Here is a 12657-nt window from a genome sequence, read left to right as displayed (position 1 = left end):
CCCCTGTTGAATGGACACTTGCTACTCTAGCTCTTCTGGGAGCAATCTCCTCAAAGTCCTTGAATTAAAAAAAAAAAAAAACTCTTTACAAGCGTGCTGCCCTCCTCCCATTTCAGCGTAGATTGTCTTCCAAGAATGGCTGTCCTTTACGTGTTGTATCTTAAGTTACTGCAGACCTCCGAGAAGAAATGTCTGCAGGGTCATCATTACAGAAAAACGCACGGCCTTCAGTTTCAGAGGCTTGTGATGTTTTCCTTCGACCGCAGCAGCAGTTTTAAATGCATTTGCAAAGGTTAAAGCAAAATGCTTAAAAGCATACCTTTAGGAAAGTTCTAATGTCATTCCAAGTGAAGTGTTTATGATGGGTAAAGGCAGCTAACACTCGAATTGCTTTATGGCTAATTATGACACACGAGAACAGCTTTTATCGAATATTTATGCACATATTCCAAAGGGAAGGAAATGTGGAGGAAGGCGCATCAAGTGAGGAGTCACTCGGCTTCTGGTTCAGATTCTGCCACACTTCCGAAGGTGAGACCTCGGAAGACTGTGTTGGAGTGGAAGGTTGTTAAAAAGTATCTAGCCCCTAGCCACGCCTGTTTTGTACTGAAAACTTGGGAAACGGTGGCCTAGAGCTGTCTTCCTAGATCCTAGATCCAGTTCCTTACCTGATCTATAGGAAGGCGTGTTACAGAATGGGTCATCTTTCTGTACCTTTTCTTCTCTGAGTAGACATTCCGGCTGCTGGTGTTAGTAATTTTCTCTTTTCCTTTGTTTTGAAATGCCTTGAAAACGTTTCAGAGTAGGGATTTGAGAGCCGAGAGCAGTGCCTGAAAGCAGGATCTGAAGACAACCTTGAGCCATGCACCCTGAAGAGCCAGACAACCTGGACGCATATGTATGACCCATGGTTGCATGTAGCTCTGGCGGTGTTTCTTCTTGGGGAAAAAAATTTAATGAAACAGATTATATGTGTGTATGTGTATGCCCAGTATTTGTTGATAGGTTTCTCTTTGTACTTTATCAGCCATAAAAGTTGGAAAAGTTTGCTAACTCATTGATTCTTAATATGCCATTCGTAAAGATTAGTTATCCATGTATAGTCAATATGTATCTTTAAGTGGTTTTTTTTTACTTACTATACCAGTTGTGAGGCACAAGTGAAAACTTGTACTATAAATGCTATAGAAAAACAGCTTATTATTTGTAGTTAATCATTTGTTTTTCATTTCCTTAATTAGAAAGTCTCTGGTGCTTTTTAAAAATAGATGGATAGACCATGGGCTTTACAAATTTATGTACTTGAAGTTGTGCAGTTGACATTCCTGAGAATAATAGGGTAATAAAAAATTTTAAATTGACTGAAATAAAACAGTGAATATAGTGATGTGTAAAATCCTTACGTGGCACAACCAGTATTTTGCTTACCTGAGAAAATTGGTACTAAGAAAAGGTAACTTAAGGTGAATCTGCCCAAAATGGACATTACAGTTTTCTAGTAGTGGGAGAGAAAAGAGAAAGTAAACCTTTATTTTATCTTATATTTAACATTTTTAGTTTTAATTGCAAATATGCACTGTTTTGTGGAATGAATCAGACATGAAAAAGTATTGTGGTATCACATAGCATCATTGTATTTCAAATCATGCTTTTCAAATTACCCTCTTTTGAGGAACCCATTGGGCCACTATCTATGTGGTTTTTCTTTTCTTCAACTGTTAAGTGGTCTGATTATGCCACATCCTCAGTTGTGGATGGCTTTGCTGTGATTCAGCCATTTCCCTATTACTTTTATTGACCTAACATATCTTGGAGTTTCAGTTTGCAGTTGATTAGCTTTTTATTTGAACCAAACTGCCAAATGCTGACGTGTCTAAGTATCCCTCCCCTGTTGATAATTAGTGCTTCTCAAACTTTAATGTGCATGGGAATCACCTGAACTTCTAAGAAGCCCCCAGGTGACACCCTTGCTGCTCTACTGCCCAGACCACAAACTACTGCCATCCAGTAGAAGTTCCATGCCAGTCACCTATGTCACCTTATTTTATTTTTATTTTTATTTAAGTAATCTCTCCGCCCAACATGGGTCTCAGACTCGACCCAGAGATCAAGAGTTGCATGCTCCTCCGACTGAGCCAGCCAGGTGCCCCTCACCTGTGTAATTTTAAAGCTTTTTAGGACTCACATGGTAAAAAGTAAAAATGGGGAAAAACCCAAGTAAAATAAATTTTTTTTATCATCTCATCATGTAATCAACATGATTCTTTTATTCAGACTAAGTCTTCAAATCTTCGGTGTATTTTACATATACAGGGCATCTCAGTTTAGATTAGCCACACTTAAAATGCTCAGTAGCCACATTTGGCTAGTGGCCACTGTGTTGAACATCACTTCTGGAGTCTAGAATCTAGACCAGAGCTGTTCTCCATGTATTTTTAGATTGGCCCCATCAGCATCCTTTGGGAACTTGTTAGAAATGCAAATTTTTGGGCCCCACCTCATACTGCTCTCATTAGGAATGTTTGGGTTTCAGTAACTTGTGTTTTAAAAACTGCAGGATATGACTACAAAATGTATATGTGGTATTCTGGATGGGATTCTAGAACAGAAGAAGTCCATTAGGGGAAAACTAAGGAAGTCTGAATAGAACATGGCTGTTACTATGTATCAGTATTGGTTCACGGAATATGACAAATGTACCATACTAACATAAGATGTTAATGGTAGGAGAAACTGTATATAGGATCTATGGGAACTCTCTGTGCTATCTTTGCAATAATTCTTTAAATCATCTAAAAAAGTTTTGTTTTTTTAGAGAAGCTCTCCAGGTGATTCTGCTCACTAAAAGTTTGAGAAGCCCTGCTCTAGATCACTGATATGACCTACACTATTGCACCTTGGACGGGTAGGATGGCTGCTAGGTTTAGGTTTGGTAAGGTAAAAATAATAGTATTTTGTTAGAAGAGCTAAAATCTGTAAAGCATTATACCAAGTGCTTTACACGTATTTACTCATTTCAGTATGTGGTATCTACTGTTAATAAGCTCCATTTTACAAATGGAAGAAAACGAGGCTCAGGTTAAGTGACTTGTCTTAGATCACATAGCTAGGAAGAGGCAGAGGCAGGTGTGTGTTTGAGGAGGGACTGATTTTATAAGCCATCAGTTAATCTGTCAGTATTTTTCTAGTCACAACTTTTTTTTTAAAGATTTATTTATTTATTTTAGAGGGAGAAGGAGAGAGAGCAAGCACGCATGCACCGGGGAGGGGCAGAGAGAGAGAGTCTGAAGCAGACTCTGCACTGAGTGTGGAGCCCATCACGGGGCTTGATCTTACAACCCTGAAATCATGACCCGAGCTGAAACCAAGAGTTGGACCCTAACCGACTTCGCCACCCAGGCGCCTCCAAAACTCTTGCTTTTTTTGAGTAAGCAGTGATTAGCGTGGATACTTTGTATCATGCCTTATAGTTTACAGAATACTTTTTCTCTTTTCCATTCTCACAAGAATCTTTTGAGATTTGTATTGTTTTACAGGTAAGTTAAGGTGCTCAGAGTCTGAGCACCAAAAAATGGCAAATTGTAATACTGTAACAGGCCTCTAACCCTGAGTTCTGTGCTCTCTTGCCACAGAAGAATTTAGAATACATTTTGCAGTTAGAGTGGTATCTTTAAAAGTTTGCTGAAAATTACCAGTATTTTGCTATATATTACTGGTTTGTTCAAAAAATCAGTTTTATTGAGTTAGAATATGTGTACACTAATATACAGTAACACTCGACAATAGAAAGGAGTGAACTACAGATACATACAACAACATGGATGAATCTCAAAAGTGTTCTAAGTGAAACAAGCCAGATATAGAAGGCTCATATGGTATGATTTGTGGGTACCTTCCTATCACCACTTTACTTCCTTTAGTAAGCAGTGATTAATGTGACGCTCTGTGTCGTGCTTTATAGTTTACTAAGTACTTTTTCACATTTTCTCTATCCATTCTCACAAGGATCTCTTAAAAATTTTTTTTTTAGTATAATTGACACACAGTTACATTAGTTTCAGGTGTACAACAGCATTTCAACATTCTCTATTCCTTATGCTGTGCTCCCCACAAGTGTAGCTACCATCTGTCACCATACAACACTATTGCAATATTATTGACTATATTCCTTATGCTGTGTCTTTTATTCCCATGACCTAGTCATTCCATAACTGGAAGCTTGTATCTCCAAGTCTCTTTCACCCATTTTGTCCATCCCCTTCTGCTCCCCCTCCAACCCTTTCCCAGGATCTCTTAAGGTTTGTATTCTTTACTGTTTTACAGATGGATGTACAGTTCGTTTAGGCATTCATTAGTTGATAGGCCTTTGAGTTGTTTCCAGTTTCTGGCACTTAAGAATAAAGCTGTTATGAATGGTCATATAAGGCTTTTGCATGGACTTATGCTTTCATTTTTCTTGGGTAAATACCTAGAGGTATTGAAAAGCAATGGCTAGATCATATGGTAAATGCATGCTTAATAACTTTATAAGAGGGCGCCTGGGTGGCTCAGTCGTTAAGCGTCTGCCTTCAGCTCAGGTCATGATCCCAGGGTCCTGGGATCGAGCCCCGCATCGGGCTCCCTGCTCCGCGGGAAGCCTGCTTCTCCCTCCCACTCCCCCTGCTTGTGTTCCCTCTCGCGCTGTGTCTCTCTCTGTCAAATAAATAAAAATCTTTAAAAAAAAAAAAAAAAAAAAAAACTTTATAAGAAACTGCCAAAATGTTTTCCAAAATGGCTTTGCCATTCTGCATTCCCACCAGCAGTGAACGAGAATTCCAGTTGCTGGTATCCTTACTATATGAAATATCCTTTATATATACTTAAAGCCATTCTAATGTGTGTGTGGGGAGTGATAGTTGGTGCTTTGAATTTACATCATTAGGGTTTTTTAAAAAACAGTATTATTGAGGTATAACTGCTGTATAATCTGCATATATTTTAAATGTGTAATTTGATGACCTTTGATATATATGTATATACCTGTGAAACCATCACCATTATAAGGAATGTATCTAACTTCCCCCCTCACCCCCCAAGTTTCCTTGAGCCCAAGGGTAATTCATTACCTTGTATTCTGGTCAATATTGATTTGCTTTCTGGCACTATAGATTTGTTTGCATTTTCTAGAATTGTATGTAGATGGAACGATATAGTATGCACTTTCTTGTCTGGATTTTTTTTTCACTCAGCAAAATTATTGTGAGATTTATCCAGTTTGTTGTGTGTATTAGTAGTTAATTCCTTTTTGTTGCTGAGTGATAGCCTATTGTGTGGATAAACGACAATTAGTTTATCCATTCACCTCTTGATGGTCATTTGGATTGTATTCAATTTGGGGCTATTAGAAATAAAGCTGCTGTGAACATTCACCTACAGGTCTTTGTGTGGATACATGCTTTCATTTCTCTTGGGTAAATACCTAGGGGTAGCTTCCCTGGGTCCTATGGTAGATGTATATTTAAAATTTTAAGAACCTGCCAAACTTTTTCCAAAGTGGTCTTACCATTTTACATGTCCACCAGCAGTGTGTGAGAGTTTTAATTGCTCCACATTCTAGAAAACACTGGTGTATGAATATTAGTCATTCTAGTGGATGTGTAGTATTATTTCTTTATGGCTTTAATTTGCATTTCCCTAATAACTAAAGATGTTGGGCATGGGCTTATTTACCATCTGTAGATCTTTGGATAAGTGTTTATATCTTTTGCCCATTTTTTATTGGGTTGTCTTATTGACTTGTACAGTTCTCTGTATATTTAAATGTGAGTCCTTTGTTGAAGATAAGTTTGTGTCTATATTCATGAGGGATGTAGGTCTTTAGTTTTTCTTATAACATCTTTGTCTGGTTTTGGTATGAGGATAATGCTGACCTGATAGAATGAATTGGGATGTTTTTCCTCTGTTTCAGTTTGCTTCAAAAGCTTTGTGTAGAATTGGTATTATCTTCCTTATATTTTTGGTAAAATTCTCTACTGAAGCCATCTGGGCCAGGACTTCGTGGGAAGATTATTTATTTATTATTTATTTTTAAAGATTTTGTTTATTAGAGGACATGAGAGAGAGTGCATGCTCAAGAGCACACAGCAGAGGGAGAGGGAGCAGGGAGACCGACTTCCACGCAAGGCTTGATCCCAGGACCCAGGGACCATGACCTGAGCCGAAGGCAGATACCTAACCAACTGAGCCACCCAGGTGCCCCTTGGGAAGATCTTAAAAGATTTTTAAAGACCGATCGATTTATTTAGTAGGTATAGGGCTATTTAGGTTATCTGTTTCTTCTGAAGTTCTGGTAATGTGTCTTTCAGGAAATTTGTCTGGTCATCTAAGTTGTTGGATTTACAGGCTTAAAGTTGTTCATAATATTATCTTCCTTTTGATGTCTTTAGATCTGTAGTTGTGTCCCCTGTCTCATTCCTGATATTGGTAATTTGTGTTTTTTTTCCCCATTTTATTCTGGATCAGTTTGACTACAGTGTTATCAGTATTACTGATCTTCTTTAAGAACCAGCTTTTGATTTCATCTAACATTTTTTGTTTTTTTTTTTTTTTATTGACTTTTACTCTGCTCTTTATCATGTTCTTTCTTCTGCTTACTTGGGGTTTAATTTGCTCTTCATCTAGTTTCTTAGAGTGGAAGTGTACATGATTGATTTGAGACCTTTCTTTTCTAATATGGGCATTTAGTGATATGAGTTTTCTCTGAGCACTACTTTAGCTGCATCTCATAAATTTTGAGATGTCTTGTTTTCATTTACATTTCAGTTCAGATTTCCTGTTTGATTTTTTCTCTTCTGAGTTACTTAGAAGTATGTTGTTTAGATTCCAACAAATTTGTGGGTTTTAAGCTATGTTTTGTTAATTTATAACTTAAATTCAGTTGTTAGAGAGTATACCTTGGTATGATTTCAGTCCTTTTAAGTTTATTGAGATTTGTCTCATGGCCCAGAATACAGTTTGCAGAAAATGTATGTTTATAGGAGACTGCTGAACTGGCTGTCCCGTTTTTAGCATTTCCATCAGCTCTGTATGAGTGTTCCAGTTGTTGGTATCAGCACTTTGTATTGTCTTTGTTTTGTAAAAATAACTTTATTGTGGTAGGTATGTGATAATCTCGTTTTGATTTAACTTGCATTATTGGATTTTCAGTGTTTTGTAAAATAAATTTGAATAAAAATTAAGAATCATGGTGTGTTTTCTTTTCCAGTAGAGGACGAAAGCTCTGAGGCCTTGTAGTAGTAGTAGTAGTTCATCATTTGTGTGCTACATAAATGCTACTTTTCAGTTTTCTAAAAGTTTGAATGTTTGCCTTTTAAAATTTACTTTGAAAGAGGATCTGTAAAAGCTATGTGAGGATTTTAGTGACTTTTGTGGTTTTTGAGTAGACAGGTATAAGGTGATTTAAATTGTCTGCAGTGACTATTGTGGTAATATATACACAATAGTACTGTATGTATATACCACATTTTTTTTAGGCATTTATCTTTTATGGACATTTGGTTTGCTTCCACCTTTTGGCTATTGTGATTAGTACTGCTGTTAACATGGATGTACATAAATCTTTCAAGTCCCTGCTTTGCGGTGTTTTGGATGTGTACCCAGAAGTGGAATTGCTGGGTATTTTGAAAAACCACTGTATTGTTTACCCCGGTGGCTGCACCATTTTGCATTCCTACCAGCAGTGAACAAGAATGGCAATTTCTCCACATCCTCACCAACACTTATTTAGGGTTTTGTTGTTGTTGTTGTTGTTTTTTGTTTGTTCTTTACAGTAGCCATCCTGATTGGTATGAAGTGGTATCATTGTAGTTTTGATTTGCATTTCCCTAATGATAGTGATGTTGAGCATCTTTCCCTGTGCTTATTGGCCATTTGTGTTTCATCTTTGGAAAAATATCTATTCAAGTCGTTTGCCTGTAGTGACTCTTATCACAATGTTAATTTGGAGTAGATTGGCATCATTTAAGCATTAAAAAGAATATATATTTTTTATTTTTTTGAAGTTACTGATGTCTGACTAGAACTTTGCAATAGCCAGATGTTAATAATCACTACACTTGTATTTGCCTTTGTTTTGTAGATTGTCTTTTTATATATTTTTTTATTATTTTTTAAAATTTTATTTATTTATTTGACAGAGACACAGCAAGAGAGGGAACACAAGCAGAAGGAGTGGGAGAGGGAGAAGCAGGCTTCCCGCTGAGCAGGGAGCCCAATGCAGGGCTCCATTGCAGGACCCTGGGATCATGACCTGAGCTGAAGGCAGACGCTTAACGACTGAGCCACCCAGGCACCCCAGATTATATCTTTTTTTAAAGCACAGGATTTGGTAAACATTTGAAAGTAGTTGAATGTAAATAGTTATTTCAAAGATTTTCTTTAAGAGGGTAATGTATATAGTTTTGGAGGAATATCTGAATGGGCTGTGAAGAGAATGAAGTTTTTCTTCTAGAGTAAATTATTAGAGGATTAGAAATCCTGTTAAGTTTTATAAAGACCAAGGTTGTGATTTTCTGATTAATATATGACAACTTGTATGATGGTATGAACTGAGACCGTGAACATGGGTGCTTCCCCAAAGGAAAATCAAGGTGTTCTTACTATAAGGTGGGCAGGTGAAAATGCCACAGAGGCAAGATCAAATTTTTGTGAACTGTAAAAAAAGTTAATTTCTTTCTTTCTTTTGTTTTGTTTTTTTCTAAAGATTTTATTTATTTGGTAGGGAGAGAGAGAGCACAAGCAAGGGGAGCAGGGGGCAGAGGGAGAAGCAGGCTCCCCGTTGAGCAGGGAGCCCCATGTGGGGCTCAGTCCCAATCATGACCAGAACTGGAGGCAGATGCTTAACTCTTAACTGACTAAGCCACACAGGTGCCCCTCTTTGGTTTTTTTTTAATTAAAAATGATCATTTTAGAAAGTTCTTAGTAAGAAATTTAAAAAATGGGGCTCAGGTGTTGAGGGTATAGAAGAAGAATCCATTGATTGGAGTGCATTTAGAAGAGAAAAAAACTGAAAAATATGGAAGCAGAATTGATCATCAAAGAAGAGTGGTTTTAAAGGTTAACATGGAGCCATTATCAATGTAGGTAGCTTATGAAATAGGAGAATCTGAAGGAAAAGGAAGTTAACTTACTGGCTCAAGAAAAAGTTTTTGTTTCTTAGACTTTTTACTAGTTCTGAGGGTTTTTTTGTTTTTGTTTTTTGTCTTTTTTTTGTTTTTTGTTTTTACCTTATAGGGTATCTTCCTGGTATCCTACACCATCACATTAAAACTCTTAGTGTGTGCAGATGGACCTGAAGGAATTAAATTCCAGTTTAATCTTTAATCCTTTTGGTCTGAAAGGGCTTGATCAGGGTGCTTTACTAAAGTACTGAGTGTGCGAATTTTTTAATACAGTAGGCTCCTCACTTTCTGCTGTCATATATCAGCTGGATCAGTATTTACTCTCCACATATAAGAGATTATTTTAGAATGATTTTGAAAATATAACAACCACTGATAGTAAAGAATCCTACTACCCCTTAAATAATTGTAACTCATGTTTTGATGAGAAAAACAGGCACGGATTCTCCATAAATGCAGTGTGTAAAAGTAACTAAAGAAACATGAGTTTATTTAAATTATTCAAACATGTCAGCATAATGTAAGATATTTTAATATGAATATAAAATATGTATGATATCACTTTTAATTTGGATTTAAATCTAGTCCTTAAAATCCAGAGGGGGAAAGGTCAGTATGGCACTATAAGATGCTCTGGGCTCATCTTGTGTATTTTCTGCCTCAGTCCTTGGATCAGCCATTTCTGCAAAGAGCCTTGATTCCTTTATTTGGAGAATGGTATTAGAAACCATATCTGGGTGCTAGGTATACTTGTTGATGCTAGGCTGTCATTTTTACTGACAGGGAAATATGCATGTGTATACTAAGCAATATATAGATGTATATCTGTAATATTTCTTTATGAAATCACGTTTATGTAATTTTATCTGTAGTAAGCTAAAAATGAGTTCATATTGATGTCTCCAGATCTAATCCATGGATCATTCTCATCTTTTCCGCAGGATTATAAATTCCCACAGTCATTGAGAAACCTGGCTCCCATCATCCACATTCCATTTAATTAATTATTTAATTCTAGTATACATATATGGCAGTATCAATTTTTGACTTGTACCCCCATGAGAAATGTTTTTATCAGCTTAGAATACAGTACTTATGTGTAGTTTCTTTGCCTATATTCTTATAGACCTCACTTATTTCCAAGATAAGTCCGCATCCTCCTTCAGAGGTTGTTCCATATATTTGTCATATTGTTAGACTGTCTTGTCTTATCTGCTCTCTTGGGAAATCCTGTGATTCCCCCAACCTCCTGAATGATTTTTTAAAATTTGGGTACATGAAAGCTCATGATTTGTGTTGTAAAGATTAATGGGTTTTGACAAGTGTGCAATGTCATATATCCACCATTACAGGATCCCCCAAAATAGTTTTATTGACCTAAGAGAATCTCCTGTGCTTCACCTATGGAACCCTCCCTCCTGTCCTCCCATTCCTGGCAACCACTGTTTCTATGGTTTTGACTTCCCCAGAATGTGATATGCTTAAAGTCATTCAGTATGTAGCATTTTCAGACTGGCCTCTTTCACTTTGCAAAATATATCTAAGATTAATTTGTGTCTTGTCCCTTAGCTTGATGCCTTATTTTTATTGCTGAATAATATTCCATTGTGTGGGTGTCTCACAGTTTGTTTATCATTTCTCCTATTGAAGGACATTTTGGTTACTTCCAGTTTTTGGCAGTTTTATAAATAAAACTGCTGTAAACATTTGCATACAGGGCCTTTTGTGGACATAAGTTTTCAACTTACTTGGGTAAATACCTTGGAGTGTGATCTCTAGATCGGATGGCAAGACCATGTTTAGCTTTGTAAGAAATTGCTCAATTGTCTTCAAAGTGGCTGAACCATTTTGCATTCCTACTGGCAATGAATGAAAGTTCTGTTGCTCTACATCCTCACTTGCACTTGGTGTTGTCAGTTTTTTGGATTGTAGCCATTATAATAGGTATGTGCTGTGTGTCTTGTTTTAATTTGTAATTTCCTAATGACATAATGTTGAGCACCTTTTCATGTGCTTATTTGCCATCTGTATGTTTTCTTTCATGATATCTTTTTCAGATCCTTTTCCCATTTCCATTCCATTCAGAACCCATTCCATACTGGGTTCTTTTTGTTGACTTTTAAGAGTTCTTTGTATATTTGGTATACAAGTCCTTAATCAGATATGTGCTTTGAAAATACTTTCTTTTTGTGTGTGGTTGACATTTTTATTCTCTTAGCAGTGTCTTCCACAAAGCAGAAGTTTTTAATTTTAATAAAGTCCTAATTTTTTTTATGGGTTGGGTATTTGGTGGTATACCTTAAAACTCATTGTCAAACCCAAGGTCATATTTCTTCTCTTTTAAATTGGAATATTTTCTCCATTCTTGTAACAATCCAAGAAAAAGCCATTATGTCCACCCTTATTTCTGACTAAGACTTCATGGCATGAATTGCCCTAAAATACCCCACGCAAATGTCATTTTTAGTAAAATATGCTTGCTTCCCCAAATGCTTCTTTTGTTGTTTCCTCATTTTTGTTTCAGATTTAAATCTTGGTTTTGAATTTCCTTTACTAATTTATGTTTGACTGTGTTCTCTCCTGCTTTCCAGTTACCCAGTTATTTCCTGTTATCCCTCTGCTGTCCCCATTTTGCTATTTCTTTATGGCTAGAATAGTTGATAATATCAATCACTGTATTTTCCTTCCCTTCTTTAGACTTAAAGAAATGTCTTATATTCTATACTTTTTTATTCTTGGAAAATAAGGATCATGCATTATTAAAATAAGTGCTCACTAGGGGCCTATGATTTTTTGTTGTACAAGTATACAGTTTACAAAATTATTTGGTATAATTTCTTATTCTGAAACTTAATACTGGAATTGTTCTTAACTATTTGTTGTCCTCATTAAGTTTAATTGATTTATTTTATGTTATTTTATTTATTTGACAGAGATACAGTGAGAGAGGGAACACAAGCTGGGGGAGTGGGAGAGGGAGAAGCAGGCTTCCCCCTGAGCAGGAAGCCTGATGCAAGGCTCGATGCGGGGCTGGATCCCAGGACCCCGGGATCATGACCTGAGCCGAAGGCAGACGCTTAACGACTGAGCCACCCAGGCGCCCCTAATTGATTTCTTTAGTAAAAGCCTGTTTAGGGATTCTTCATTTTAAGCAAGTACTTTTAAAACTTCTTGGAGAACTTCACGTCAAGAATAGTGGCTTAAATTGTATTTTTAAGTTGGTTAGTAATTACGTGTGTGAGGCTATATTAATATTTTGTTGCTCATGGCACTAGAATTGCTAAATTGGTTGTATATCTGTGTATTAAGCTTAACGTGTAGACTCATTCCAAAAAAAATTGTAGACTTATTAATTATGGATGCATTTACTGTATGTCTCTTAAGATTGTGTTTACTTTTTTGATATACTTAGTAAAGATATCATGCTGAGAGATGTACTTGATTAAAACAGATGTCCTAGGAGAGGGAGATAAGTGCTGAGGTGTGTAATTTTTGGTAG

The 12657-nt window shown here is 36.5% G+C and overlaps 1 protein-coding gene across 9 annotated transcripts in view; it reads left to right on the top strand.

Moving 5' to 3' along the window:
* Window positions 1–12657, top strand: part of ARHGAP12 (Rho GTPase activating protein 12) — a 124806-nt gene that overhangs the window by 686 nt on the left and 111463 nt on the right. Inside the window, exons 2-3 of one of the 9 annotated variants that reach the window (XM_078075339.1) lie at window positions 8175–8365; window positions 12092–12309. The exons of 7 other annotated variants lie outside the window; for them this stretch is intronic. The gene's annotated coding sequence lies outside the window, so the exon portion shown is untranslated. The remainder of the gene's footprint in view (window positions 1–8174; window positions 8366–12091; window positions 12310–12657) is intronic. One more of the 9 variants, XM_078075340.1, reaches the window with a different exon arrangement.

This window comes from Halichoerus grypus, chromosome 6 (assembly GCF_964656455.1).
Source record: "Halichoerus grypus chromosome 6, mHalGry1.hap1.1, whole genome shotgun sequence".
Taxonomy (NCBI): Eukaryota; Metazoa; Chordata; class Mammalia; order Carnivora; family Phocidae; genus Halichoerus; species Halichoerus grypus.
The sequence above is the reverse complement of the archived record's forward strand: the minus strand, read 5'-3'. Positions and strand labels throughout refer to the sequence as shown.